Source organism: Parasteatoda tepidariorum, chromosome 3, assembly GCF_982258835.1.
Source record: "Parasteatoda tepidariorum strain Cologne lab strain chromosome 3, Ptep-v5.0, whole genome shotgun sequence".
Taxonomy (NCBI): Eukaryota; Metazoa; Arthropoda; class Arachnida; order Araneae; family Theridiidae; genus Parasteatoda; species Parasteatoda tepidariorum.
Window position 1 is genome coordinate 20,204,943 of NC_141757.1, and position 27,344 is coordinate 20,232,286.

The window sequence follows — 27,344 nt, forward strand, 5'->3', positions numbered from 1 at the left end:
CGCTCGATCAAAACATTCATAGGATCCTTTCATTTTCGAGAAGAGATCATATTGTTTTGTTCTATAATTGACACAATTTCTATTAAAAACTTCTCAACAATTCCTGAAATACCATAAAACTTCTTCAAACCTCTCATTGAAAGATAAAAATAAAATGTTTTTATAATAATGCAGATTTAAAATGTTATTGTCAAATTCGAAAAAAACTTCTTCCGTCGAGCCGGAGTCGAACCAGCGACCTATGGATTTCTACGAGATCGCTTCTACAGTCCACCGCTCTGCCAACTGAGCTATCGACGGATGCTACAACGTTTGATCAAAACATTCATACGATCCTTACATTTTCGAGAAGAGATTATGTTGTTTTGTTCTATAATTGACACAATTTCTATTAAAAAACTTCTCAACAATTCCTGAAATACCATAAAACTTCTTCAAACCTCTCATTAAGAGATTAAAATAAAATGTTTTTAAAATAATGCAGATTTAAAATCTTATTGTCAAGTTCAAAAAAAACTTATTCCGTCGAGCCGGAGTCGAACCAGCGACCTATGGATTTCCACGAGATCGCTTCTACAGTCCACCGCTCTGCCAACTGAGCTATCCACGGATGCTACAACGTTCGATCAAAACATTCATAAGATCCTTTCATTTTCGAGAAGAGATTATATTGTTTTGTTCTATAATTGGCACAATTTCTATAAAAAACTTCTCAACAATTCCTGAAATACCATAAAACTTCTTCAAACCTCTCATTGAAAGATAAAAATAAAATGTTTTTATAATAATGCAGATTTAAAATCTTATTGTCAAATTCGAAAAAAACTTCTTCCGTCGAGCCGTAGTCGAACCAGCGACCTTTGGATTTCTACGAGATCGCTTCTACAGTCCACCGCTCTGCCAACTGAGCTATCGACGGATGCTACAACGTTTGATCAAAACATTCATACGATCCTTACATTTTCGAGAAGAGATTATATTGTTTTGTTCTATAATTGACACAATTTCTATTAAAAAACTTCTCAACAATTCCTGAAATACCATAAAACTTCTTCAAACCTCTCATTAAGAGATTAAAATAAAATGTTTTTAAAATAATGCAGATTTAAAATCTTATTGTCAAGTTCAAAAAAAACTTATTCCGTCGAGCCGGAGTCGAACCAGCGACCTATGGATTTCCACGAGATCGCTTCTACAGTCCACCGCTCTGCCAACTGAGCTATCGACGGATGCTACAACGCTCGATCAAAACATTCTTAGGATCCTTTCATTTTCGAGAAGAGATCATATTGTTTTGTTCTATAATTGACACAATTTCTATTAAAAAACTTCTCAACAATTCCTGAAATACCATAGAACTTCTTCAAACCTCTCATTGAAAGATAAAAATAAAATGTTTTTAAAATAATGTAGATTTAAAACCTTATTGTCAAGTTCAAAAAAAACTTCTTCCGTCGAGCCGGAGTCGAACCAGCGACCTATGGATTTCTACGAGATCACTTCTACAGTCCACCGCTCTGCCAACTGAGCTATCGACGGAAGCTACAACGTTCGATCAAAACATTCATACGATCCTTTCATTTTCGAGAAGAGATTATATTGTTTTGTTCTATAATTGACACAATTTCTATTAAAAACTTCTCAACAATTCCTGAAATACCAAGAACTTCTTCAAACCTCTCATTGAAAGATAAAAATAAAATGTTTTTAAAATAATGCAGATTTAAAATCTTATTGTCAAGTTCAAAAAAAACTTATTCCGTCAAGCCGGAGTCGAACCAGCGACCTATGGATTTCTACGAGATCAATTCTACAGTCCACCGCTCTGCCAACTGAGCTATCGACGGATGCTACAACGTTCGATCAAAACATTCATAAGATCCTTACATTTTCGAGAAGAGATTATATTGTTTTGTTCTATAATTGACACAACTTCTATTAAAAACTTCTCAACAATTCCTGAAATACCATAGAACTTCTTCAAACCTCTCATTGAAAGATAAAAATAAAATGTTTTCAAAATAATGCAGATTTAAAATCTTATTGTCAAGTTCAAAAAAAACTTATTCCGTCGAGCCGGAGTCGAACCAGCGACCTATGGATTTCTACGAGATCAATTCTACAGTCCGCCGCTCTGTCAACTGAGCTATCGACGGATGCTACAACGTTCGATCAAAACATTCATAAGATCCTTTCATTTTCGAGAAGAGATTATATTGTTTTGTTCTATAATTGACACAATTTCTATTAAAAAACTTCTCAACAATTCCTGAAATACCATAAAACTTCTTCAAACCTCTCATTGAAAGATAAAAATAAAATGTTTTTAAAATAATGCAGATTTAAAAACTTATTGTCAAATTCGAAAAAAACTTCTTCCGTCGAGCCGGAGTCGAACCAGCGACCTATGGATTTCTACGAGATCAATTCTACAGTCCACCGCTCTGCCAACTGAGCTATCGACGGATGCTACAACGTTCGATCAAAACATTCATACGATCCTTTCATTTTCGAGAAGAGATTATATTGTTTTGTTCTATAATTGACACTATTTCTATTAAAAACTTCTCAACAATTCCTGAAATACCATAGAACTTCCTCAAACCTCTCATTGAAAGATAAAAATAAAATGTTTTTAAAATAATGCAGATTTAAAATCTTATTGTCAAGTTCAAAAAAAACTTCTTCCGTCGAGCCGGAGTCGAACAAGCGACCTACGGATTTCTACGAGATCACTTCCACAGTCCACCGCTCTGCCAACTGAGCTATCGACGGATGCTACAATGTTCGATCAAAACATTCATACGATCCTTTCATTTTCGAGAAGAGATTCTATTGTTTTGTTCTATAATTGACACAATTTCTATTAAAAACTTCTCAACAATTCCTGAAATACCATAGAACTTCTTCAAACCTCTCATTGAAAGATAAAAATAAAATGTTTTTAAAATAATGCAGATTTAAAATCTTATTGTCAAGTTCAAAAAAACTTCTTCCGTCGAGCCGGAGTCGAACCAGCGACCTATGGATTTCTACGAGATCACTTCTACAGTCCACCGCTCTGCCAACTGAGCTATCGACGGATGCTACAACGTTCGATCAAAACATTCATACGATCCTTACATTTTCGAGAAGAGATTATATTGTTTTGTTCTATAATTGACACAATTTCTATTAAAAACTTCTCAACAATTCCTGAAATACCATAGAACTTCTTCAAACCTCTCATTGAAAGATAAAAATAAAATGTTTTTAAAATAATGCAGATTTAAAATCTTATTGTCAAGTTCAAAAAAAACTTATTCCGTCGAGCCGGAGTCGAACCAGCGACCTATGGATTTCTACGAGATCAATTCTACAGTCCACCGCTCTGCCAACTGAGCTATCGACGGATGCTACAACGTTCGATCAAAACATTCATACGATCCTTTCATTTTCGAGAAGAGATTATATTGTTTTGTTCCATAATTGACACAATTTCTATTGAAAACTTCTCAACAATTCCTGAAATACCATAGAACTTCTTCAAACCTCTCATTGAAAAATAAAAATAAAATGTTTTTAAAATAATGCAGATTTAAAATCTTATTGTCAAGTTCAAAAAAAACTTATTCCGTCGAGCCGGAGTCGAACCAGCGACCTATGGATTTATACGAGATCACTTCTGCAGTCCACCGATCTGCCAACTGAGCTATACACGGATGCTACAACGTTCGATCAAAACATTCATAAGATCCTTTCATTTTCGAGAAGAGATTATATTGTTTTGTTCTATAATTGGCACAATTTCTATTAAAAACTTCTCAACAATTCCTGAAATACCATAAAACTTCTTCAAACCTCTCATTAAAAGATTAAAAGAAAATGTTTTTAAAATAATGCAGATTTAAAATCTTATTGTCAAGTTCAAAAAAAACTTATTCCGTCGAGCCGGAGCCGAACCAGCGACCTATGGATATCTACGAGATCGATTCTACAGTCCACCGATCTGCCAACTGAGCTATCGACGGATGCTACAACGTTCGATCAAAACATTCATACGATCCTTTCATTTTCGAGAAGAGATTATATTGTATTGTTCTATAATTGACACAATTTCTATTAAAAACTTCTCAACAATTCCTGAAATACCATAAAACTTCTTCAAACCTCTCATTGAAAGATAAAAATTAAATGTTTTTATAATAATGCAGATTTAAAATCTTATTGTCAAATTCGAAAAAAACTTCTTCCGTCGAGCCGGAGTCGAACCAGCGACCTATGGATTTCTACGAGATCGCTTCTACAGTCCACCGCTCTGCCAACTGAGCTATCGACGGATGCTACAACGTTCGATCAAAACATTCATACCATCCTTACATTTTCGAGAAGAGATTATATTGTTTTGTCCTATAATTGACACAATTTCAATTAAAAAACTTCTCAACAATTCCTGAAATACCATAAAACTTCTTCAAACCTCTCATTGAAAAATAAAAATAAAATGTTTTTAAAATAATGCAGATTTATAATCTTATTGTCAAGTTCAAAAAAATCTTATTCCGTCGAGCCGGAGTCGAACCAGCGACCTATGGATTTCTACGAGATCACTTCTACAGTCCAACCCTCTGCCAACTGAGCTATCGACGGATGCTACAACGTTCGATCAAAACATTCATACGATCCTTATATTTTCGAGAAGAGATTATATTGTTTTGTTCTACAATTGACACAATTTCTATTAAAAAACTTCTCAACAATTCCTGAAATACCATAAAACTTCTTTAAACCTCTCATTGAAAGATAAAAATAAAATATTTTTAAAATAATGCAGATTTAAAATCTTATTGTCAAGTTCAAAAAAAACTTATTCCGTCGAGCCGGAGTCGAACCAACGACCTATGGATTTCTTCGAGATCAATTCTACAGTCCACCGCTCTGCCAACTGAACTATCGACGGATGCTACAACGTTCGATCAAAACATTCATACGATCCTTACATTTTCGAGAAGAGATTATATTGTTTTCTTCTATAATTGGCACAATTTCTATTAAAAAACTTCTCAACAATTCCTGAAATACCATAAAACTTCTTCAAACCTCTCATTAAAAGATTCAAATAAAATGTTTTTATAATAATGCAGATTTAAAATCTTATTGTCAAGTTAAAAAAAAACTTATTCCGTCGAGCCGGAGTCGAACCAGCGACCTATGGATTTCTACGAGATCAATTCTACAGACCACCGCTCTGCCAACTGAGCTATCGACGGATGCTACAACGTTCGATCAAAACATTCATACGATCCTTTCATTTTCGAGAAGAGATTATATTGTTTTGTTCTATAATTGGCACAATTTCTATTAAAAACTTCTCAACAATTCCTGAAATACCATAAAACTTCTTCAAACCTCTCATTGAAAGATAAAAATAAAATGTTTTTATAATAATGCAGATTTAAAATGTTATTGTCAAATTCGAAAAAAACTTATTCCGTCGAGCCGGAGTCGAACCAGCGACCTATGGATTTCCACGAGATCGCTTCTACAGTCCACCGCTCTGCCAACTGAGCTATCCACGGATGCTACAACGTTCGATCAAAACATTCATACGATCCTTTCATTTTCGAGAAGAGATTATATTGTTTTGTTCTATAATTGGCACAATTTCTATAAAAAACTTCTCAACAATTCCTGAAATACCATAAAACTTCTTCAAACCTCTCATTGAAAGATAAAAATAAAATGTTTTTATAATAATGCAGATTTAAAATCTTATTGTCAAATTCGAAAAAAACTTCTTCCGTCGAGCCGGAGTCGAACCAGCGACCTTTGGATTTCTACGAGATCACTTCTACAGTCCACCGCTCTGCCAACTGAGCTATCGACGGATGCTACAACGTTTGATCAAAACATTCATACGATCCTTACATTTTCGAGAAGAGATTATATTGTTTTGTTCTATAATTGACACAATTTCTATTAAAAAACTTCTCAACAATTCCTGAAATACCATAAAACTTCTTCAAACCTCTCATTAAGAGATTAAAATAAAATGTTTTTAAAATAATGCAGATTTAAAATCTTATTGTCAAGTTCAAAAAAAACTTATTCCGTCGAGCCGGAGTCGAACCAGCGACCTATGGATTTCCACGAGATCGCTTCTACAGTCCACCGCTCTGCCAACTGAGCTATCGACGAATGCTACAACGCTCGATCAAAACATTCATAGGATCCTTTCATTTTCGAGAAGAGATCATATTGTTTTGTTCTATAATTGACACAATTTCTATTAAAAACTTCTCAACAATTCCTGAAATACCATAAAACTTCTTCAAACCTCTCATTGAAAGATAAAAATAAAATGTTTTTATAATAATGCAGATTTAAAATGTTATTGTCAAATTCGAAAAAAACTTCTTCCGTCGAGCCGGAGTCGAACCAGCGACCTATGGATTTCTACGAGATCGCTTCTACAGTCCACCGCTCTGCCAACTGAGCTATCGACGGATGCTACAACGTTTGATCAAAACATTCATACGATCCTTACATTTTCGAGAAGAGATTATGTTGTTTTGTTCTATAATTGACACAATTTCTATTAAAAAACTTCTCAACAATTCCTGAAATACCATAAAACTTCTTCAAACCTCTCATTAAGAGATTAAAATAAAATGTTTTTAAAATAATGCAGATTTAAAATCTTATTGTCAAGTTCAAAAAAAACTTATTCCGTCGAGCCGGAGTCGAACCAGCGACCTATGGATTTCCACGAGATCGCTTCTACAGTCCACCGCTCTGCCAACTGAGCTATCCACGGATGCTACAACGTTCGATCAAAACATTCATAAGATCCTTTCATTTTCGAGAAGAGATTATATTGTTTTGTTCTATAATTGGCACAATTTCTATAAAAAACTTCTCAACAATTCCTGAAATACCATAAAACTTCTTCAAACCTCTCATTGAAAGATAAAAATAAAATGTTTTTATAATAATGCAGATTTAAAATCTTATTGTCAAATTCGAAAAAAACTTCTTCCGTCGAGCCGTAGTCGAACCAGCGACCTTTGGATTTCTACGAGATCGCTTCTACAGTCCACCGCTCTGCCAACTGAGCTATCGACGGATGCTACAACGTTTGATCAAAACATTCATACGATCCTTACATTTTCGAGAAGAGATTATATTGTTTTGTTCTATAATTGACACAATTTCTATTAAAAAACTTCTCAACAATTCCTGAAATACCATAAAACTTCTTCAAACCTCTCATTAAGAGATTAAAATAAAATGTTTTTAAAATAATGCAGATTTAAAATCTTATTGTCAAGTTCAAAAAAAACTTATTCCGTCGAGCCGGAGTCGAACCAGCGACCTATGGATTTCCACGAGATCGCTTCTACAGTCCACCGCTCTGCCAACTGAGCTATCGACGGATGCTACAACGCTCGATCAAAACATTCTTAGGATCCTTTCATTTTCGAGAAGAGATCATATTGTTTTGTTCTATAATTGACACAATTTCTATTAAAAAACTTCTCAACAATTCCTGAAATACCATAGAACTTCTTCAAACCTCTCATTGAAAGATAAAAATAAAATGTTTTTAAAATAATGTAGATTTAAAACCTTATTGTCAAGTTCAAAAAAAACTTCTTCCGTCGAGCCGGAGTCGAACCAGCGACCTATGGATTTCTACGAGATCACTTCTACAGTCCACCGCTCTGCCAACTGAGCTATCGACGGAAGCTACAACGTTCGATCAAAACATTCATACGATCCTTTCATTTTCGAGAAGAGATTATATTGTTTTGTTCTATAATTGACACAATTTCTATTAAAAACTTCTCAACAATTCCTGAAATACCAAGAACTTCTTCAAACCTCTCATTGAAAGATAAAAATAAAATGTTTTTAAAATAATGCAGATTTAAAATCTTATTGTCAAGTTCAAAAAAAACTTATTCCGTCAAGCCGGAGTCGAACCAGCGACCTATGGATTTCTACGAGATCAATTCTACAGTCCACCGCTCTGCCAACTGAGCTATCGACGGATGCTACAACGTTCGATCAAAACATTCATAAGATCCTTACATTTTCGAGAAGAGATTATATTGTTTTGTTCTATAATTGACACAACTTCTATTAAAAACTTCTCAACAATTCCTGAAATACCATAGAACTTCTTCAAACCTCTCATTGAAAGATAAAAATAAAATGTTTTCAAAATAATGCAGATTTAAAATCTTATTGTCAAGTTCAAAAAAAACTTATTCCGTCGAGCCGGAGTCGAACCAGCGACCTATGGATTTCTACGAGATCAATTCTACAGTCCGCCGCTCTGTCAACTGAGCTATCGACGGATGCTACAACGTTCGATCAAAACATTCATAAGATCCTTTCATTTTCGAGAAGAGATTATATTGTTTTGTTCTATAATTGACACAATTTCTATTAAAAAACTTCTCAACAATTCCTGAAATACCATAAAACTTCTTCAAACCTCTCATTGAAAGATAAAAATAAAATGTTTTTAAAATAATGCAGATTTAAAAACTTATTGTCAAATTCGAAAAAAACTTCTTCCGTCGAGCCGGAGTCGAACCAGCGACCTATGGATTTCTACGAGATCAATTCTACAGTCCACCGCTCTGCCAACTGAGCTATCGACGGATGCTACAACGTTCGATCAAAACATTCATACGATCCTTTCATTTTCGAGAAGAGATTATATTGTTTTGTTCTATAATTGACACTATTTCTATTAAAAACTTCTCAACAATTCCTGAAATACCATAGAACTTCCTCAAACCTCTCATTGAAAGATAAAAATAAAATGTTTTTAAAATAATGCAGATTTAAAATCTTATTGTCAAGTTCAAAAAAAACTTCTTCCGTCGAGCCGGAGTCGAACAAGCGACCTACGGATTTCTACGAGATCACTTCCACAGTCCACCGCTCTGCCAACTGAGCTATCGACGGATGCTACAATGTTCGATCAAAACATTCATACGATCCTTTCATTTTCGAGAAGAGATTCTATTGTTTTGTTCTATAATTGACACAATTTCTATTAAAAACTTCTCAACAATTCCTGAAATACCATAGAACTTCTTCAAACCTCTCATTGAAAGATAAAAATAAAATGTTTTTAAAATAATGCAGATTTAAAATCTTATTGTCAAGTTCAAAAAAACTTCTTCCGTCGAGCCGGAGTCGAACCAGCGACCTATGGATTTCTACGAGATCACTTCTACAGTCCACCGCTCTGCCAACTGAGCTATCGACGGATGCTACAACGTTCGATCAAAACATTCATACGATCCTTACATTTTCGAGAAGAGATTATATTGTTTTGTTCTATAATTGACACAATTTCTATTAAAAACTTCTCAACAATTCCTGAAATACCATAGAACTTCTTCAAACCTCTCATTGAAAGATAAAAATAAAATGTTTTTAAAATAATGCAGATTTAAAATCTTATTGTCAAGTTCAAAAAAAACTTATTCCGTCGAGCCGGAGTCGAACCAGCGACCTATGGATTTCTACGAGATCAATTCTACAGTCCACCGCTCTGCCAACTGAGCTATCGACGGATGCTACAACGTTCGATCAAAACATTCATACGATCCTTTCATTTTCGAGAAGAGATTATATTGTTTTGTTCTATAATTGACACTATTTCTATTAAAAACTTCTCAACAATTCCTGAAATACCATAGAACTTCTTCAAACCTCTCATTGAAAGATAAAAATAAAATGTTTTTAAAATAATGCAGATTTAAAATCTTATTGTCAAGTTCAAAAAAAACTTCTTCCGTCGAGCCGGAGTCGAACCAGCGACCTACGGATTTCTACGAGATCACTTCCACAGTCCACCGCTCTGCCAACTGAGCTATCGACGGATGCTACAACGTTCGATCAAAACATTCATAAGATCCTTTCATTTTCGAGAAGAGATTATATTGTTTTGTTCTATAATTGGCACAATTTCTATTAAAAACTTCTCAACAATTCCTGAAATACCATAGAACTTCTTCAAACCTCTCATTGAAAGATAAAAATAAAATGTTTTTAAAATAATGCAGATTTAAAATCTTATTGTCAAGTTCAAAAAAAAATTCTTCCGTCGAGCCGGAGTCGAACCAGCGACCTATGGATTTCTACAAGATCACTTCTACAGTCCACCGCTCTGCCAACTGAGCTATCGACGGATGCTACAACGTTCGATCAAAACATTCATAAGATCCTTACATTTTCGAGAAGAGATTATATTGTTTTGTTCTATAATTGACACAATTTCTATTAAAAAACTTCTCAACAATTCCTGAAATACCATAAAACTTCTTCAAACCTCTCATTGAAAGATAAAAATAAAATGTTTTTAAAATAATGCAGATTTAAAAACTTATTGTCAAATTCGAAAAAAACTTCTTCCGTCGAGCCGGAGTCGAACCAGCGACCTATGGATTTCTACGAGATCAATTCTACAGTCCAACGCTCTGCCAACTGAGCTATCGACGGATGCTACAACGTTCGATCAAAACATTCATAAGATCCTTTCATTTTCGAGAAGAGATTATATTATTTTGTTCTATAATTGACACAATTTCTATTAAAAACTTCTCAACAATTCCTGAAATACCATAGAACTTCTTCAAACCTCTCATTGAAAGATAAAAATAAAATGTTTTTAAAATAATGCAGATTTTAAATCTTATTGACAAGTTCAAAAAAACTTCTTCCGTCGAGACGGAGTCGAACCAGCGACCTATGGATTTCTACGAGATCACTTCTACAGTCCACCGCTCTGCCATCTGAGCTATCGATGGATGCTACACCGTTCGATCAAAACATTCATACGATCCTTTCATTTTCGAGAAGAGATTATATTGTTTTGTTCTATAATTGGCACAATTTCTATTAAAAACTTCTCAACAATTCCTGAAATACCATAGAACTTCTTCAAACCTCTCATTGAAAGATAAAAATAAAATGTTTTTAAAATAATGCAGATTTAAAATCTTATTGTCAAGTTCAAAAAAACTTATTCCGTCGAGCCGGAGTCGAACCAGCGACCTATGGATTTCTACGAGATCACTTCTACAGTCCACCGCTCTGCCAACTGAGCTATCGACGGATGCTACAACGTCCGATCAAAACATTCATACGATCCTTACATTTTCGAGAAGAGATTATATTGTTTTGTTCTATAATTGACACAATTTCTATTAAAAAACTTCTCAACAATTCCTGAAATACCATAAAACTTCTTCAAACCTCTCATTGAAAGATAAAAATAAAATGTTTTTAAAATAATGCAGATTTAAAAACTTATTGTCAAATTCGAAAGAAACTTCTTCCGTCGAGCCGGAGTCGAACCATCGACCTATGGATTTCTACGAGATCAATTCTACAGTCCACCGCTCTGCCAACTGAGCTATCAACTGATGCTACAACGTTCGATCAAAACATTCATAAGATCCTTTCATTTTCGAGAAGAGATTATATTGTTTTGTTCTATAATTGACACAATTTCTATTAAAAACTTCTCAACAATTCCTGAAATACCATAGAACTTCTTCAAACCTCTCATTGAAAGATAAAAATAAAATGTTTTTAAAATAATGCAGATTTAAAATCTTATTGTCAAGTTCAAAAAAACTTCTTCCGTCGAGCCGGAGTCGAACCAGCGACCTATGGATTTCTACGAGATCAATTCTACAGTCCACCGCTCTGCCAACTGAGCTATCGACGGATGCTACAACGTTCGATCAAAACATTCATACGATCCTTTCATTTTCGAGAAGAGATTATATTGTTTTGTTCTATAATTGACACAATTTCTATTTAAAACTTCTCAACAATTCCTGAAATACCATAGAACTTCTTCAAACCTCTCATTGAAAGATAAAAATAAAATGTTTTTAAAATAATGCAGATTTTAAATCTTATTGTCAAGTTCAAAAAAACTTCTTCCGTCGAGACGGAGTCGAACCATTGACCTATGGATTTCTACGAGATCACTTCTACAGTCCACCGCTCTGCCAACTGAGCTATCGACGGATGCTACAACGTTCGATCAAAACATTCATACGATCCTTTCATTTTCGAGAAGAGATTATATTGTTTTGTTCTATAATTGACACAATTTCTATTAAAAACTTCTCAACAATTCCTGAAATACCATAGAACTTCTTCAAACCTCTCATTGAAAGATAAAAATAAAATGTTTTTAAAATAATGCAGATTTAAAATCTTATTGTCAAGTTCAAAAAAAACTTATTCCGTCGAGCCGGAGTCGAACCAGCGACCTATGGATTTCTACGAGATCACTTCTACAGTCCACCGCTCTGCCATCTGAGCTATCGATGGATGCTACACCGTTCGATCAAAACATTCATAAGATCCTTTCATTTTCGAGAAGAGATTATATTGTTTTGTTCTATAATTGGCACAATTTCTATTAAAAACTTCTCAACAATTCCTGAAATACCATAGAACTTCTTCAAACCTCTCATTGAAAGATAAAAATAAAATGTTTTTAAAATAATGCAGATTTAAAATCTTATTGTCAAGTTCAAAAAAACTTCTTCTGTCGAGCCGGACTCGAACCAGCCACCTAAGGATTTCTACGAGATCACTTCTACAGTCCACCGCTCTGCCAACTGCGCTATCGACGGATGCTACAACGTTCGATCAAAACATTCATACGATCCTTTCATTTTCGAGAAGAGATTATATTGTTTTGTTCTATAATTGACACAATTTCTATTAAAAACTTCTCAACAATTCCTGAAATACCATAGAACTTCTTCAAACCTCTCATTGAAAGATAAAAATAAAATGTTTTTAAAATAATGCATTGTCAAGTTCAAAAAAAACTTCTTCCGTCGAGCCGGAGTCGAACCAGCGACCTATGGATTTCTACGAGATCACTTCTACAGTCCACCGCTCTGCCAACTGAGCTATCGACGGATGCTACAACGTTCGATCAAAGCATCCATACGATCCATTCATTTTCGAGAAGAGATTATATTGTTTTGTTCTATAATTGGCACAATTTCTATTAAAAACTTCTCAACAATTCCTGAAATACCATAGAACTTCTTCAAACCTCTCATTGAAAGATAAAAATAAAATGTTTTTAAAATAATGCAGATTTAAAATCTTATTGTCAAGTTCAAAAAAAAATTCTTCCGTCGAGCCGGAGTCGAACCAGCGACCTATGGATTTCTACAAGATCACTTCTACAGTCCACCGCTCTGCCATCTGAGCTATCGATGGATGCTACACCGTTCGATCAAAACATTCATACGATCCTTTCATTTTCGAGAAGAGATTATATTGTTTTGTTCTATAATTGGCACAATTTCTATTAAAAACTTCTCAACAATTCCTGAAATACCATAGAACTTCTTCAAACCTCTCATTGAAAGATAAAAATAAAATGTTTTTATAATAATGCAGATTTAAAATCTTATTGTCAAATTCGAAAAAAACTTCTTCCGTCGAGCCGGAGTCGAATCAGCGACCCATGGATTTCTACGAGATCGCTTCTACAGTCCACCGCTCCGCCAACTGAGCTATCGACGAATGCTACAACGCTCGATCAAAACATTCATAGGATCCTTTCATTTTCGAGAAGAGATTATATTGTTTTGTTCCATAATTGACACAATTTCTATTAAAAACTTCTCAACAATTCCTGAAATACCATAGAACTTCTTCAAACCTCTCATTGAAAGATAAAAATAAAATGTTTTTAAAATAATGCAGATTTAAAATCTTATTGTCAAGTTCAAAAAAAACTTATTCCGTCGATCCGGAGTCAAACCAGCGACCTATGGATTACTACGAGATCAATTCTACAGTCCACCGTTCGGCCAACTGAGCTATCGACGGATGCTACAACGTTCGATCAAAACATTCATAAGATCCTTTCATTTTCGAGAAGAGATTATATTGTTTTGTTCTATAATTGGTACAATTTCTATTAAAAAACTTCTCAACAATTCTTGAAATACCATAAAACTTCTTCAAACCTCTCATTAAAAGATTAAAATAAAATGTTTTTAAAATAATGCAGATTTAAAATCTTATTGTCAAGTTCAAAAAGACTTATTCCATCGAGCCGGAGTCGAACCAGCGACCTATGGATTTCTACGAGATCACTTCTACAGTCCACCGCTCGGCCAACTGAGCTATCGACGGATGCTACAACGTTCGATCAAAACATTCATAAGATCCTTTCATTTTCGAGAAGAGATTATATTGTTTTGTTCTATAATTGACACAATTTCTATTAAAAAACGTCTCAACAATTCCTGAAATACCATAGAACTTCTTCAAACCTCTCATTGAAAGATAAAAATAAAATGTTTTTATAATAATGCAGATTTAAAATCTTATTGTCAAATTCGAAAAAAACTTCTTCCGTCGAGCCGGAGTCGAATCAGCGACCCATGGATTTCTACGAGATCGCTTCTACAGTCCACCGCTCCGCCAACTGAGCTATCGACGAATGCTACAACGTTCGATCAAAACATTCATAGGATCCTTTCATTTTCGAGAAGAGATTATATTGTTTTGTTCTATAATTGACAAAATTTCTATTAAAAACTTCTCAACAATTCCTGAAATACCATAGAACTTCTTCAAACCTCTCATTGAAAGATAAAAATAAAATGTTTTTAAAATAATGCAGATTTAAAATCTTATTGTCAAGTTCAAAAAAACCTTATTCCGTCGATCCGGAGTCGAACCAGCGACCTATGGATTACTACGAGATCAATTCTACAGTCCACCGCTCGGCCAACTGAGCTATCGACGGATGCTACAACGTTCGATCAAAACATTCATAAGATCCTTTCATTTTCGAGAAGAGATTATATTGTTTTGTTCTATAATTGGTACAATTTCTATTAAAAACTTCTCAACAATTCCTGAAATACCATAAAACTTCCTGAAACCTCTCATTTAAAGATAAAAATAAAATGTTTTTAAAATAATGCAGATTTAAAATCTTATTGTCAAGTTCAAAACAACTTCTTCCGTCGAGCCTGAGTCGAACCAGCGGCCTATGGAATTCTACGAGATCACTTCTACAGTCCACCGCTCTGCCAACTGAGCTATCGACGGATGCTACAACGCTCGATCAAAACATTCATAGGATCCTTTCATTTTCGAAAAGAGATTATATTGTTTTGTTCTATAATTGACACAATTTCTATTGAAAACTTCTCAACAATTCCTGAAATACCATAGAACTTCTTCAAACCTCTCATTGAAAGATAAAAATAAAATGTTTTTAAAATAATGCAGATTTAAAATCTTATTGTCAAGTTCAAAAAAAACTTATTCCGTCGAGCCGGAGTCGAACCAGCGACCTATGGATTTCCACGAGATCGCTTCTACAGTCCACCGCTCTGCCAACTGAGCTATCGACAAATGCTACAACGTTCGATCAAAACATTCATACAATCCATACATTTTCGAGAAGAGATTATATTGTTTTGTTCTATAATTGACACAATTTCTATTGAAAAACTTCTCAACAATTCCTGAAATACCATAAAACTTCTTCAAACCTCTCATTAAAAGATTAAAATAAAATGTTTTTAAAATAATGCAGATTTAAAATCTTATTGTCAAGTTCAAAAAAAACTTATTCCGTCGAGCCGGAGTCGAACCAGCGACCTATGGATTTCTACCAGATCACTTCTACAGTCCACCGCTCTGCCAACTGAGCTATCGACGGATGCTACAACGCTCGATCAAAACATTCATAGGATCCTTTCATTTTCGAGAAGAGATTATATTGTTTTGTTCTATAATTGACACAATTTCTATTAAAAAACTTCTCAACAATTCCTGAAATACCATGGAACTTCTTCAAACCTCTCATTGAAAGATAAAAATAAAATGTTTTTAAAATAATGCAGATTTAAAATCTTATTGTCAAGTTCAAAAAAAACTTATTCCGTCGAGCCGGAGTCGAACCAGCGACCTATGGATTTATACGAGATCACTTCTACAGTCCACCGCTCTGCCAACTGAGCTATCGACGGATGCTACAACGTTCGATCAAAACATTCATAAGATCCTTTCATTTTCGAGAAGAGATTATATTGTTTTGTTCTGTAATTGACACAATTTCTATTAAAAACTTCTCAACAATTCCTGAAATACCATAGAACTTCTTCAAACCTCTCATTGAAAGATAAAAATAAAATGTTTTTAAAATAATGCAGATTTAAAATCTTATTGTCAAGTTCAAAAAAACTTCTTCCGTCGAGCCGGAGTCGAACCAGCGACCTATGGATTTCTACGAGATCGCTTCTACAGTCCACCGCTCTGCCAACTGAGCTATCGACGGATGCTACAACGTTCGATCAAAACATTCATACGATCCTTACATTTTCGAGAAGAGATTATATTGTTTTGTCCTATAATTGACACAATTTCTATTAAAAAACTTCTCAACAATTCCTGGAATACCATAAAACTTCTTCAAACCTCTCATTAAAAGATTAAAATAAAATGTTTTTAAAATAATGCAGATTTAAAATCTTATTGTCAAGTTCAAAAAAACTTCTTCCGTCGATCCGGAGTCGAACCAGCGACCTATGGATTTCTGCGAGATCATTTCTACAGTCCACCGCTCTGCCAACTGAGCTATCGACGGATGCTACACCGTTCGATCAAAACATTCATACAATCCTTTCATTTTCGAGAAGAGATTATATTGTTTTGTTCTATAATTGGCACAATTTCTATTAAAAACTTCTCAGCAATTCCTGAAATACCATTAAACTTCTTCAAACCTCTCATTGAAAGATAAAAATAAAATGTTTTTATAATAATGCAGATTTGAAATCTTATTAACAAATTCGAAAAAAACTTCTTCCGTCGAGCCGGAGTCGAACCAGCGACCTATGGATTTCTACGAGATCAATTCTACAGTCCAACGCTCTGCCAACTGAGCTATCGACGGATGCTACAACGTTCGATCAAAACATTCATAAGATCCTTTCATTTTCGAGAAGAGATTATATTATTTTGTTCTATAATTGACACAATTTCTATTAAAAACTTCTCAACAATTCCTGAAATACCATAGAACTTCTTCAAACCTCTCATTGAAAGATAAAAATAAAATGTTTTTAAAATAATGCAGATTTAAAATCTTATTGTCAAGTTCAAAAAAAAACTTCTTCCGTCGAGCCGGAGTCGAACCAGCGACCCATGGATTTCTACGAGATCGCTTCTACAGTCCTCCGCTCTGCCAACTGAGCTATCGACGGATGCTAAATTAAAAAACTTCTCAACAATTCCTGAAATACCATAAAACTTCTTCAAACCTCTCATTAAAAGATTCAAATAAAATGTTTTTATAATAATGCAGATTTAAAATCTTATTGTCAAGTTCAAAAAAAACTTATTCCGTCGAGCCGGAGTCGAACCAGCGACCTATGGATTTCTACGAGATCAATTCTACAGACCACCGCTCTGCCAACTGAGCTATCGACGGATGCTACAACGTTCGATCAAAACATTCATAAGATCGTTTCATTTTCGAGAAGAGATTATATTGTTTTGTTCTATAATTGACACAATTTCTATTAAAAACTTCTCAACAATTCCTGAAATACCATAGAACTTCTTCAAACCTCTCATTGAAAGATAAAAATAAAATGTTTTTAAAATAATGCAGATTTAAAATCTTATTGTCAAGTTCAAAAAAAAACTTATTCCGTCGAGCAGGAGTCGATCCAGCGACCTATGGATTTCTACGAGATCGCTTCTACAGTCCACCGCTCTGCCAACTGAGCTATCGACGGATGCTACAACGTTCGATCAAAACATTCATACGATCCTTACATTTTCGAGAAGAGATTATATTGTTTTGTTCTATAATTGACACAATTTCTATTAAAAAACTTCTCAACAATTCCTGAAATACCATAAAACTTCTTCAAACCTCTCATTGAAAGATAAAAATAAAATATTTTTAAAATAATGCAGATTTAAAATCTTATTGTCAAGTTCAAAAAAAAACTTATTCCGTCGAGCCGGAGTCGAACCAGCGACCTATGGATTTCTACGAGATCGCTTCTACAGACCACCGCTCTGCCAACTGAAGGCCTGGTTTCTTAGGACAGGACGCCGTCAGCTGGAAATCAGCGCTCACCTTTGATTGGTCCATTTGTGAGCTTGATAGTATACTTCATCGAACGCTCATCTTGAACTACAATTGCCGTCCAACTCAACTGCAGTTGGATTACAACGTGACGTTAACCACAGAAGCAATGGCGGACAACATCCAACAGCACATTGAAATCAGCCAAGATTTTGATTTTGATATTAAACATAGCTTCTTCATTAAACATAGCACTCTTCAGCTCACTAGCTCAGCTATAGCTCACTAGCTCAGCTTCTACTAGCTCAGCTATAATGTGTTTTTTCTTGGACAAAGTTATTATTTACTCTCTAAAACACTGGTCGACAATAACAAAATCAATATAAATTCAAAGTAAATATTTGTTTACGTTATTAACGCATGCGCAATGAGAGATAATGTCTGCGTTGGACCAACAGCTCACGCTGAGCTAACAAAAAAGTATTTTTTTGGCGTCAGCTCTACGTCAACTTTCCGCTGACGCCCAGATAAGGCGCTAGTTCTAAGAAACCAGGCCTTGAGCTAACAAACCAGTATTTTGTTGGCGTCAGCGGGACGTTGACGTCACGCCGACGCCCAGATAAGGCGCTTGTCCTAAGAAACCAGACCTTGAGCTATCGACGGATGCTACAACGTTCGATCAAAACATTCATACGATCCTTACATTTTCGAGAAGAGATTATATTGTTTTCTTCTATAATTGGCACAATTTCTATTAAAAAACTTCTCAACAATTCCTGAAATACCATAAAACTTCTTCAAACCTCTCATTAAAAGATTCAAATAAAATGTTTTTATAATAATGCAGATTTAAAATCTTATTGTCAAGTTCAAAAAAAACTTATTCCGTCGAGCCGGAGTCGAACCAGCGACCTATGGATTTCTACGAGATCAATTCTACAGACCACCGCTCTGCCAACTGAGCTATCGACGGATGCTACAACGTTCGATCAAAACATTCATACGATCCTTTCATTTTCGAGAAGAGATTATATTGTTTTGTTCCATAATTGACACAATTTCTATTGAAAACTTCTCAACAATTCCTGAAATACCATAGAACTTCTTCAAACCTCTCATTGAAAAATAAAAATAAAATGTTTTTAAAATAATGCAGATTTAAAATCTTATTGTCAAGTTCAAAAAAAACTTATTCCGTCGAGCCGGAGTCGAACCAGCGACCTATGGATTTATACGAGATCACTTCTGCAGTCCACCGATCTGCCAACTGAGCTATACACGGATGCTACAACGTTCGATCAAAACATTCATAAGATCCTTTCATTTTCGAGAAGAGATTATATTGTTTTGTTCTATAATTGGCACAATTTCTATTAAAAACTTCTCAACAATTCCTGAAATACCATAAAACTTCTTCAAACCTCTCATTAAAAGATTAAAAGAAAATGTTTTTAAAATAATGCAGATTTAAAATCTTATTGTCAAGTTCAAAAAAAACTTATTCCGTCGAGCCGGAGCCGAACCAGCGACCTATGGATATCTACGAGATCGATTCTACAGTCCACCGATCTGCCAACTGAGCTATCGACGGATGCTACAACGTTCGATCAAAACATTCATACGATCCTTTCATTTTCGAGAAGAGATTATATTGTATTGTTCTATAATTGACACAATTTCTATTAAAAACTTCTCAACAATTCCTGAAATACCATAAAACTTCTTCAAACCTCTCATTGAAAGATAAAAATTAAATGTTTTTATAATAATGCAGATTTAAAATCTTATTGTCAAATTCGAAAAAAACTTCTTCCGTCGAGCCGGAGTCGAACCAGCGACCTATGGATTTCTACGAGATCGCTTCTACAGTCCACCGCTCTGCCAACTGAGCTATCGACGGATGCTACAACGTTCGATCAAAACATTCATACCATCCTTACATTTTCGAGAAGAGATTATATTGTTTTGTCCTATAATTGACACAATTTCAATTAAAAAACTTCTCAACAATTCCTGAAATACCATAAAACTTCTTCAAACCTCTCATTGAAAAATAAAAATAAAATGTTTTTAAAATAATGCAGATTTATAATCTTATTGTCAAGTTCAAAAAAATCTTATTCCGTCGAGCCGGAGTCGAACCAGCGACCTATGGATTTCTACGAGATCACTTCTACAGTCCAACCCTCTGCCAACTGAGCTATCGACGGATGCTACAACGTTCGATCAAAACATTCATACGATCCTTATATTTTCGAGAAGAGATTATATTGTTTTGTTCTACAATTGACACAATTTCTATTAAAAAACTTCTCAACAATTCCTGAAATACCATAAAACTTCTTTAAACCTCTCATTGAAAGATAAAAATAAAATGTTTTTAAAATAATGCAGATTTAAAATCTTATTGTCAAGTTCAAAAAAACTTATTCCGTCGAGCCGGAGTCGAACCAGCGACCTATGGATTTCTACGAGATCACTTCTACAGTCCACCGCTCTGCCAACTGAGCTATCGACGGATGCTACAACGTCCGATCAAAACATTCATACGATCCTTACATTTTCGAGAAGAGATTATATTGTTTTGTTCTATAATTGACACAATTTCTATTAAAAAACTTCTCAACAATTCCTGAAATACCATAAAACTTCTTCAAACCTCTCATTGAAAGATAAAAATAAAATGTTTTTAAAATAATGCAGATTTAAAAACTTATTGTCAAATTCGAAAAAAACTTCTTCCGTCGAGCCGGAGTCGAACCATCGACCTATGGATTTCTACGAGATCAATTCTACAGTCCACCGCTCTGCCAACTGAGCTATCAACTGATGCTACAACGTTCGATCAAAACATTCATAAGATCCTTTCATTTTCGAGAAGAGATTATATTGTTTTGTTCTATAATTGACACAATTTCTATTAAAAACTTCTCAACAATTCCTGAAATACCATAGAACTTCTTCAAACCTCTCATTGAAAGATAAAAATAAAATGTTTTTAAAATAATGCAGATTTAAAATCTTATTGTCAAGTTCAAAAAAACTTCTTCCGTCGAGCCGGAGTCGAACCAGCGACCTATGGATTTCTACGAGATCAATTCTACAGTCCACCGCTCTGCCAACTGAGCTATCGACGGATGCTACAACGTTCGATCAAAACATTCATACGATCCTTTCATTTTCGAGAAGAGATTATATTGTTTTGTTCTATAATTGACACAATTTCTATTTAAAACTTCTCAACAATTCCTGAAATACCATAGAACTTCTTCAAACCTCTCATTGAAAGATAAAAATAAAATGTTTTTAAAATAATGCAGATTTTAAATCTTATTGTCAAGTTCAAAAAAACTTCTTCCGTCGAGACGGAGTCGAACCATTGACCTATGGATTTCTACGAGATCACTTCTACAGTCCACCGCTCTGCCAACTGAGCTATCGACGGATGCTACAACGTTCGATCAAAACATTCATACGATCCTTTCATTTTCGAGAAGAGATTATATTGTTTTGTTCTATAATTGACACAATTTCTATTAAAAACTTCTCAACAATTCCTGAAATACCATAGAACTTCTTCAAACCTCTCATTGAAAGATAAAAATAAAATGTTTTTAAAATAATGCAGATTTAAAATCTTATTGTCAAGTTCAAAAAAAACTTATTCCGTCGAGCCGGAGTCGAACCAGCGACCTATGGATTTCTACGAGATCACTTCTACAGTCCACCGCTCTGCCATCTGAGCTATCGATGGATGCTACACCGTTCGATCAAAACATTCATAAGATCCTTTCATTTTCGAGAAGAGATTATATTGTTTTGTTCTATAATTGGCACAATTTCTATTAAAAACTTCTCAACAATTCCTGAAATACCATAGAACTTCTTCAAACCTCTCATTGAAAGATAAAAATAAAATGTTTTTAAAATAATGCAGATTTAAAATCTTATTGTCAAGTTCAAAAAAACTTCTTCTGTCGAGCCGGACTCGAACCAGCCACCTAAGGATTTCTACGAGATCACTTCTACAGTCCACCGCTCTGCCAACTGCGCTATCGACGGATGCTACAACGTTCGATCAAAACATTCATACGATCCTTTCATTTTCGAGAAGAGATTATATTGTTTTGTTCTATAATTGACACAATTTCTATTAAAAACTTCTCAACAATTCCTGAAATACCATAGAACTTCTTCAAACCTCTCATTGAAAGATAAAAATAAAATGTTTTTAAAATAATGCATTGTCAAGTTCAAAAAAAACTTCTTCCGTCGAGCCGGAGTCGAACCAGCGACCTATGGATTTCTACGAGATCACTTCTACAGTCCACCGCTCTGCCAACTGAGCTATCGACGGATGCTACAACGTTCGATCAAAGCATCCATACGATCCATTCATTTTCGAGAAGAGATTATATTGTTTTGTTCTATAATTGGCACAATTTCTATTAAAAACTTCTCAACAATTCCTGAAATACCATAGAACTTCTTCAAACCTCTCATTGAAAGATAAAAATAAAATGTTTTTAAAATAATGCAGATTTAAAATCTTATTGTCAAGTTCAAAAAAAAATTCTTCCGTCGAGCCGGAGTCGAACCAGCGAGCTATGGATTTCTACAAGATCACTTCTACAGTCCACCGCTCTGCCATCTGAGCTATCGATGGATGCTACACCGTTCGATCAAAACATTCATACGATCCTTTCATTTTCGAGAAGAGATTATATTGTTTTGTTCTATAATTGGCACAATTTCTATTAAAAACTTCTCAACAATTCCTGAAATACCATAGAACTTCTTCAAACCTCTCATTGAAAGATAAAAATAAAATGTTTTTAAAATAATGCAGATTTAAAATCTTATTGTCAAGTTCAAAAAAACTTATTCCGTCGAGCCGGAGTCGAACCAGCGACCTATGGATTTCTACGAGATCACTTCTACAGTCCACCGCTCTGCCAACTGAGCTATCGACGGATGCTACAACGTCCGATCAAAACATTCATACGATCCTTACATTTTCGAGAAGAGATTATATTGTTTTGTTCTATAATTGACACAATTTCTATTAAAAAACTTCTCAACAATTCCTGAAATACCATAAAACTTCTTCAAACCTCTCATTGAAAGATAAAAATAAAATGTTTTTAAAATAATGCAGATTTAAAAACTTATTGTCAAATTCGAAAAAAACTTCTTCCGTCGAGCCGGAGTCGAACCATCGACCTATGGATTTCTACGAGATCAATTCTACAGTCCACCGCTCTGCCAACTGAGCTATCAACTGATGCTACAACGTTCGATCAAAACATTCATAAGATCCTTTCATTTTCGAGAAGAGATTATATTGTTTTGTTCTATAATTGACACAATTTCTATTAAAAACTTCTCAACAATTCCTGAAATACCATAGAACTTCTTCAAACCTCTCATTGAAAGATAAAAATAAAATGTTTTTAAAATAATGCAGATTTAAAATCTTATTGTCAAGTTCAAAAAAACTTCTTCCGTCGAGCCGGAGTCGAACCAGCGACCTATGGATTTCTACGAGATCAATTCTACCGTCCACCGCTCTGCCAACTGAGCTATCGACGGATGCTACAACGTTCGATCAAAACATTCATACGATCCTTTCATTTTCGAGAAGAGATTATATTGTTTTGTTCTATAATTGACACAATTTCTATTTAAAACTTCTCAACAATTCCTGAAATACCATAGAACTTCTTCAAACCTCTCATTGAAAGATAAAAATAAAATGTTTTTAAAATAATGCAGATTTTAAATCTTATTGTCAAGTTCAAAAAAACTTCTTCCGTCGAGACGGAGTCGAACCATTGACCTATGGATTTCTACGAGATCACTTCTACAGTCCACCGCTCTGCCAACTGAGCTATCGACGGATGCTACAACGTTCGATCAAAACATTCATACGATCCTTTCATTTTCGAGAAGAGATTATATTGTTTTGTTCTATAATTGACACAATTTCTATTAAAAACTTCTCAACAATTCCTGAAATACCATAGAACTTCTTCAAACCTCTCATTGAAAGATAAAAATAAAATGTTTTTAAAATAATGCAGATTTAAAATCTTATTGTCAAGTTCAAAAAAAACTTATTCCGTCGAGCCGGAGTCGAACCAGCGACCTATGGATTTCTACGAGATCACTTCTACAGTCCACCGCTCTGCCATCTGAGCTATCGATGGATGCTACACCGTTCGATCAAAACATTCATACGATCCTTTCATTTTCGAGAAGAGATTATATTGTTTTGTTCTATAATTGACACAATTTCTATTAAAAACTTCTCAACAATTCCTGAAATACCATAGAACTTCTTCAAACCTCTCATTGAAAGATAAAAATAAAATGTTTTTAAAATAATGCATTGTCAAGTTCAAAAAAAACTTCTTCCGTCGAGCCGGAGTCGAACCAGCGACCTATGGATTTCTACGAGATCACTTCTACAGTCCACCGCTCTGCCAACTGAGCTATCGACGGATGCTACAACGTTCGATCAAAGCATCCATACGATCCATTCATTTTCGAGAAGAGATTATATTGTTTTGTTCTATAATTGACACAATTTCTATTAAAAACTTCTCAACAATTCCTGAAATACCATAGAAATTCTTCAAACCTCTCATTGAAAGATAAAAATAAAATGTTTTTAAAATAATGCAGATTTAAAATCTTATTGTCAAGTTAAAAAAAACTTATTCCGTCGAGCCGGAGTCGTACCAGCGACCTATGGATTTCTACGAGATCACTTCTACAGTCCACCGCTCTGCCAACTGAGCTATCGACGGATGCTACAACGTTCGATCAAAACATTCATAAGATCCTTTCATTTTCGAGAAGAGATTATATTGTTTTGTTCTATAATTGACACAATTTCTATTAAAAACTTCTCAACAATTCCTGAAATACCATAGAACTTCTTCAAACCTCTCATTGAAAGATAAAAATAAAATGTTTTTAAAATAATGCAGATTTAAAAACTTATTGTCAAGTTAAAAAAAACTTATTCCGTCGAGCCGGAGTCGTACCAGCGACCTATGGATTTCTACGAGATCACTTCTACAGTCCACCGCTCTGCCAACTGAGCTATCGACGGATGCTACAACGTTCGATCAAAACATTCATAAGATCCTTTCATTTTCGAGAAGAGATTATATTGTTTTGTTCTATAATTGACACAATTTCTATTAAAAACTTCTCAACAATTCCTGAAATACCATAGAACTTCTTCAAACCTCTCATTGAAAGATAAAAATAAAATGTTTTTAAAATAATGCAGATTTAAAATCTTATTGTCAAGTTCAAAAAAAACTTCTTCCGTCGAGCCGGTGTCGAACCAGCGACCTATGGATTTCTACGAGATCACTTCTACAGTCCACCGCTCTGCCAACTGAGCTATCGACGGATGCTACAACGTTCGATCAAAACATTCATAAGGTCCTTTCATTTTCGAGAAGAGATTATATTGTTTTGTTCTATAATTGGCACAATTTCTATTAAAAACTTCTCAACAATTCCTGAAATACCATAGAACTTCTTCAAACCTCTCATTGAAAGATAAAAATAAAATGTTTTCAAAAAAATGCAGATTTAAAATCTTATTGTCAAGTTCAAAAAAAACTTCTTCCATCGAGCCGGAGTCGAACCAGCGACCTATGGATTTCTACAAGATCACTTCTACAGTCCACCGCTCTGCCAACTGAGCTATCGACGGATGCTACAACGTTCGATCAAAACATTCATAATATCCTTACATTTTCGAGAAGAGATTATATTGTTTTGTTCTATAATTGACACAATTTCTATTAAAAAACTTCTCAACAATTCCTGAAATACCATAAAACTTCTTCAAACCTCTCATTGAAAGATAAAAATATAATGTTTTTAAAATAATGCAGATTTAAAAACTTATTGTCAAATTCGAAAAAAACTTCTTCCGTCGAGCCGGAGTCGAACCATCGACCTATGGATTTCTACGAGATCAATTCTACAGTCCACCGCTCTGCCAACTGAGCTATCAACTGATGCTACAACGTTCGATCAAAACATTCATAAGATCCTTTCATTTTCGAGAAGAGATTATATTGTTTTGTTCTATAATTGACACAATTTCTATTAAAAACTTCTCAACAATTCCTGAAATACCATAGAACTTCTTCAAACCTCTCATTGAAAGATAAAAATAAAATGTTTTTAAAATAATGCAGATTTAAAATCTTATTGTCAAGTTCAAAAAAACTTCTTCCGTCGAGCCGGAGTCGAACCAGCGACCTATGGATTTCTACGAGATCAATTCTACAGTCCACCGCTCTGCCAACTGAGCTATCGACGGATGCTACAACGTTCGATCAAAACATTCATACGATCCTTTCATTTTCGAGAAGAGATTATATTGTTTTGTTCTATAATTGACACAATTTCTATTAAAAACTTCTCAACAATTCCTGAAATACCATAGAACTTCTTCAAACCTCTCATTGAAAGATAAAAATAAAATGTTTTTAAAATAATGCAGATTTTAAATCTTATTGTCAAGTTCAAAAAAACTTCTTCCGTCGAGACGGAGTCGAACCATTGACCTATGGATTTCTACGAGATCACTTCTACAGTCCACCGCTCTGCCAACTGAGCTATCGACGGATGCTACAACGTTCGATCAAAACATTCATACGATCCTTTCATTTTCGAGAAGAGATTATATTGTTTTGTTCTATAATTGACACAATTTCTATTAAAAACTTCTCAACAATTCCTGAAATACCATAGAACTTCTTCAAACCTCTCATTGAAAGATAAAAATAAAATGTTTTTAAAATAATGCAGATTTAAAATCTTATTGTCAAGTTCAAAAAAAAATTATTCCGTCGAGCCGGAGTCGAACCAGCGACCTATGGATTTCTACGAGATCACTTCTACAGTCCACCGCTCTGCCATCTGAGCTATCGATGGATGCTACACCGTTCGATCAAAACATTCATAAGATCCTTTCATTTTCGAGAAGAGATTATATTGTTTTGTTCTATAATTGGCACAATTTCTATTAAAAACTTCTCAACAATTCCTGAAATACCATAGAACTTCTTCAAACCTCTCATTGAAAGATAAAAATAAAATGTTTTTAAAATAATGCAGATTTAAACTCTTATTGTCAAGTTCAAAAAAACTTCTTCTGTCGAGCCGGACTCGAACCAGCGAC

The 27,344-nt window shown here is 34.4% G+C and overlaps 30 non-coding genes across 30 annotated transcripts; all 30 read right to left on the reverse strand.

The window, feature by feature from the left end:
* Positions 1-211: 211 nt before the first annotated feature.
* Positions 212-300, reverse strand: TRNAY-GUA (transfer RNA tyrosine (anticodon GUA)). The gene is given in 2 exon segments: positions 212-247; positions 264-300. It is a non-coding gene; the product is annotated as a tRNA-Tyr (tRNA).
* Positions 301-1,140: 840 nt separating this feature from the next.
* TRNAY-GUA (transfer RNA tyrosine (anticodon GUA)) lies at positions 1,141-1,229 on the reverse strand. The gene is given in 2 exon segments: positions 1,141-1,176; positions 1,193-1,229. It is a non-coding gene; the product is annotated as a tRNA-Tyr (tRNA).
* Positions 1,230-1,450: 221 nt separating this feature from the next.
* On the reverse strand, positions 1,451-1,539 carry TRNAY-GUA (transfer RNA tyrosine (anticodon GUA)). Its single transcript is given in 2 exon segments — positions 1,451-1,486; positions 1,503-1,539. It is a non-coding gene; the product is annotated as a tRNA-Tyr (tRNA).
* Positions 1,540-2,377: 838 nt separating this feature from the next.
* On the reverse strand, positions 2,378-2,466 carry TRNAY-GUA (transfer RNA tyrosine (anticodon GUA)). The gene is given in 2 exon segments: positions 2,378-2,413; positions 2,430-2,466. It is a non-coding gene; the product is annotated as a tRNA-Tyr (tRNA).
* A 220-nt stretch (positions 2,467-2,686) lies between these two features.
* On the reverse strand, positions 2,687-2,775 carry TRNAH-GUG (transfer RNA histidin (anticodon GUG)). Its single transcript is given in 2 exon segments — positions 2,687-2,722; positions 2,739-2,775. It is a non-coding gene; the product is annotated as a tRNA-His (tRNA).
* A 219-nt stretch (positions 2,776-2,994) lies between these two features.
* TRNAY-GUA (transfer RNA tyrosine (anticodon GUA)) lies at positions 2,995-3,083 on the reverse strand. Its single transcript is given in 2 exon segments — positions 2,995-3,030; positions 3,047-3,083. It is a non-coding gene; the product is annotated as a tRNA-Tyr (tRNA).
* A 220-nt stretch (positions 3,084-3,303) lies between these two features.
* Positions 3,304-3,392, reverse strand: TRNAY-GUA (transfer RNA tyrosine (anticodon GUA)). The gene is given in 2 exon segments: positions 3,304-3,339; positions 3,356-3,392. It is a non-coding gene; the product is annotated as a tRNA-Tyr (tRNA).
* An 838-nt stretch (positions 3,393-4,230) lies between these two features.
* On the reverse strand, positions 4,231-4,319 carry TRNAY-GUA (transfer RNA tyrosine (anticodon GUA)). Its single transcript is given in 2 exon segments — positions 4,231-4,266; positions 4,283-4,319. It is a non-coding gene; the product is annotated as a tRNA-Tyr (tRNA).
* A 2,078-nt stretch (positions 4,320-6,397) lies between these two features.
* On the reverse strand, positions 6,398-6,486 carry TRNAY-GUA (transfer RNA tyrosine (anticodon GUA)). The gene is given in 2 exon segments: positions 6,398-6,433; positions 6,450-6,486. It is a non-coding gene; the product is annotated as a tRNA-Tyr (tRNA).
* An 840-nt stretch (positions 6,487-7,326) lies between these two features.
* On the reverse strand, positions 7,327-7,415 carry TRNAY-GUA (transfer RNA tyrosine (anticodon GUA)). The gene is given in 2 exon segments: positions 7,327-7,362; positions 7,379-7,415. It is a non-coding gene; the product is annotated as a tRNA-Tyr (tRNA).
* Positions 7,416-7,636: 221 nt separating this feature from the next.
* On the reverse strand, positions 7,637-7,725 carry TRNAY-GUA (transfer RNA tyrosine (anticodon GUA)). Its single transcript is given in 2 exon segments — positions 7,637-7,672; positions 7,689-7,725. It is a non-coding gene; the product is annotated as a tRNA-Tyr (tRNA).
* Positions 7,726-8,563: 838 nt separating this feature from the next.
* Positions 8,564-8,652, reverse strand: TRNAY-GUA (transfer RNA tyrosine (anticodon GUA)). Its single transcript is given in 2 exon segments — positions 8,564-8,599; positions 8,616-8,652. It is a non-coding gene; the product is annotated as a tRNA-Tyr (tRNA).
* Positions 8,653-8,872: 220 nt separating this feature from the next.
* Positions 8,873-8,961, reverse strand: TRNAH-GUG (transfer RNA histidin (anticodon GUG)). Its single transcript is given in 2 exon segments — positions 8,873-8,908; positions 8,925-8,961. It is a non-coding gene; the product is annotated as a tRNA-His (tRNA).
* A 219-nt stretch (positions 8,962-9,180) lies between these two features.
* On the reverse strand, positions 9,181-9,269 carry TRNAY-GUA (transfer RNA tyrosine (anticodon GUA)). The gene is given in 2 exon segments: positions 9,181-9,216; positions 9,233-9,269. It is a non-coding gene; the product is annotated as a tRNA-Tyr (tRNA).
* A 220-nt stretch (positions 9,270-9,489) lies between these two features.
* On the reverse strand, positions 9,490-9,578 carry TRNAY-GUA (transfer RNA tyrosine (anticodon GUA)). Its single transcript is given in 2 exon segments — positions 9,490-9,525; positions 9,542-9,578. It is a non-coding gene; the product is annotated as a tRNA-Tyr (tRNA).
* A 220-nt stretch (positions 9,579-9,798) lies between these two features.
* On the reverse strand, positions 9,799-9,887 carry TRNAH-GUG (transfer RNA histidin (anticodon GUG)). The gene is given in 2 exon segments: positions 9,799-9,834; positions 9,851-9,887. It is a non-coding gene; the product is annotated as a tRNA-His (tRNA).
* Positions 9,888-10,107: 220 nt separating this feature from the next.
* On the reverse strand, positions 10,108-10,196 carry TRNAY-GUA (transfer RNA tyrosine (anticodon GUA)). Its single transcript is given in 2 exon segments — positions 10,108-10,143; positions 10,160-10,196. It is a non-coding gene; the product is annotated as a tRNA-Tyr (tRNA).
* An 837-nt stretch (positions 10,197-11,033) lies between these two features.
* Positions 11,034-11,122, reverse strand: TRNAY-GUA (transfer RNA tyrosine (anticodon GUA)). Its single transcript is given in 2 exon segments — positions 11,034-11,069; positions 11,086-11,122. It is a non-coding gene; the product is annotated as a tRNA-Tyr (tRNA).
* A 529-nt stretch (positions 11,123-11,651) lies between these two features.
* Positions 11,652-11,740, reverse strand: TRNAY-GUA (transfer RNA tyrosine (anticodon GUA)). The gene is given in 2 exon segments: positions 11,652-11,687; positions 11,704-11,740. It is a non-coding gene; the product is annotated as a tRNA-Tyr (tRNA).
* Positions 11,741-12,871: 1,131 nt separating this feature from the next.
* TRNAY-GUA (transfer RNA tyrosine (anticodon GUA)) lies at positions 12,872-12,960 on the reverse strand. The gene is given in 2 exon segments: positions 12,872-12,907; positions 12,924-12,960. It is a non-coding gene; the product is annotated as a tRNA-Tyr (tRNA).
* Positions 12,961-15,653: 2,693 nt separating this feature from the next.
* On the reverse strand, positions 15,654-15,742 carry TRNAY-GUA (transfer RNA tyrosine (anticodon GUA)). Its single transcript is given in 2 exon segments — positions 15,654-15,689; positions 15,706-15,742. It is a non-coding gene; the product is annotated as a tRNA-Tyr (tRNA).
* A 221-nt stretch (positions 15,743-15,963) lies between these two features.
* Positions 15,964-16,052, reverse strand: TRNAY-GUA (transfer RNA tyrosine (anticodon GUA)). Its single transcript is given in 2 exon segments — positions 15,964-15,999; positions 16,016-16,052. It is a non-coding gene; the product is annotated as a tRNA-Tyr (tRNA).
* Positions 16,053-16,271: 219 nt separating this feature from the next.
* On the reverse strand, positions 16,272-16,360 carry TRNAY-GUA (transfer RNA tyrosine (anticodon GUA)). Its single transcript is given in 2 exon segments — positions 16,272-16,307; positions 16,324-16,360. It is a non-coding gene; the product is annotated as a tRNA-Tyr (tRNA).
* Positions 16,361-19,935: 3,575 nt separating this feature from the next.
* TRNAY-GUA (transfer RNA tyrosine (anticodon GUA)) lies at positions 19,936-20,024 on the reverse strand. The gene is given in 2 exon segments: positions 19,936-19,971; positions 19,988-20,024. It is a non-coding gene; the product is annotated as a tRNA-Tyr (tRNA).
* A 530-nt stretch (positions 20,025-20,554) lies between these two features.
* Positions 20,555-20,643, reverse strand: TRNAY-GUA (transfer RNA tyrosine (anticodon GUA)). The gene is given in 2 exon segments: positions 20,555-20,590; positions 20,607-20,643. It is a non-coding gene; the product is annotated as a tRNA-Tyr (tRNA).
* Positions 20,644-21,172: 529 nt separating this feature from the next.
* On the reverse strand, positions 21,173-21,261 carry TRNAY-GUA (transfer RNA tyrosine (anticodon GUA)). Its single transcript is given in 2 exon segments — positions 21,173-21,208; positions 21,225-21,261. It is a non-coding gene; the product is annotated as a tRNA-Tyr (tRNA).
* Positions 21,262-22,392: 1,131 nt separating this feature from the next.
* Positions 22,393-22,481, reverse strand: TRNAY-GUA (transfer RNA tyrosine (anticodon GUA)). Its single transcript is given in 2 exon segments — positions 22,393-22,428; positions 22,445-22,481. It is a non-coding gene; the product is annotated as a tRNA-Tyr (tRNA).
* A 528-nt stretch (positions 22,482-23,009) lies between these two features.
* On the reverse strand, positions 23,010-23,098 carry TRNAY-GUA (transfer RNA tyrosine (anticodon GUA)). The gene is given in 2 exon segments: positions 23,010-23,045; positions 23,062-23,098. It is a non-coding gene; the product is annotated as a tRNA-Tyr (tRNA).
* A 1,441-nt stretch (positions 23,099-24,539) lies between these two features.
* On the reverse strand, positions 24,540-24,628 carry TRNAY-GUA (transfer RNA tyrosine (anticodon GUA)). The gene is given in 2 exon segments: positions 24,540-24,575; positions 24,592-24,628. It is a non-coding gene; the product is annotated as a tRNA-Tyr (tRNA).
* A 1,763-nt stretch (positions 24,629-26,391) lies between these two features.
* TRNAY-GUA (transfer RNA tyrosine (anticodon GUA)) lies at positions 26,392-26,480 on the reverse strand. Its single transcript is given in 2 exon segments — positions 26,392-26,427; positions 26,444-26,480. It is a non-coding gene; the product is annotated as a tRNA-Tyr (tRNA).
* Positions 26,481-27,344: the final 864 nt, after the last annotated feature.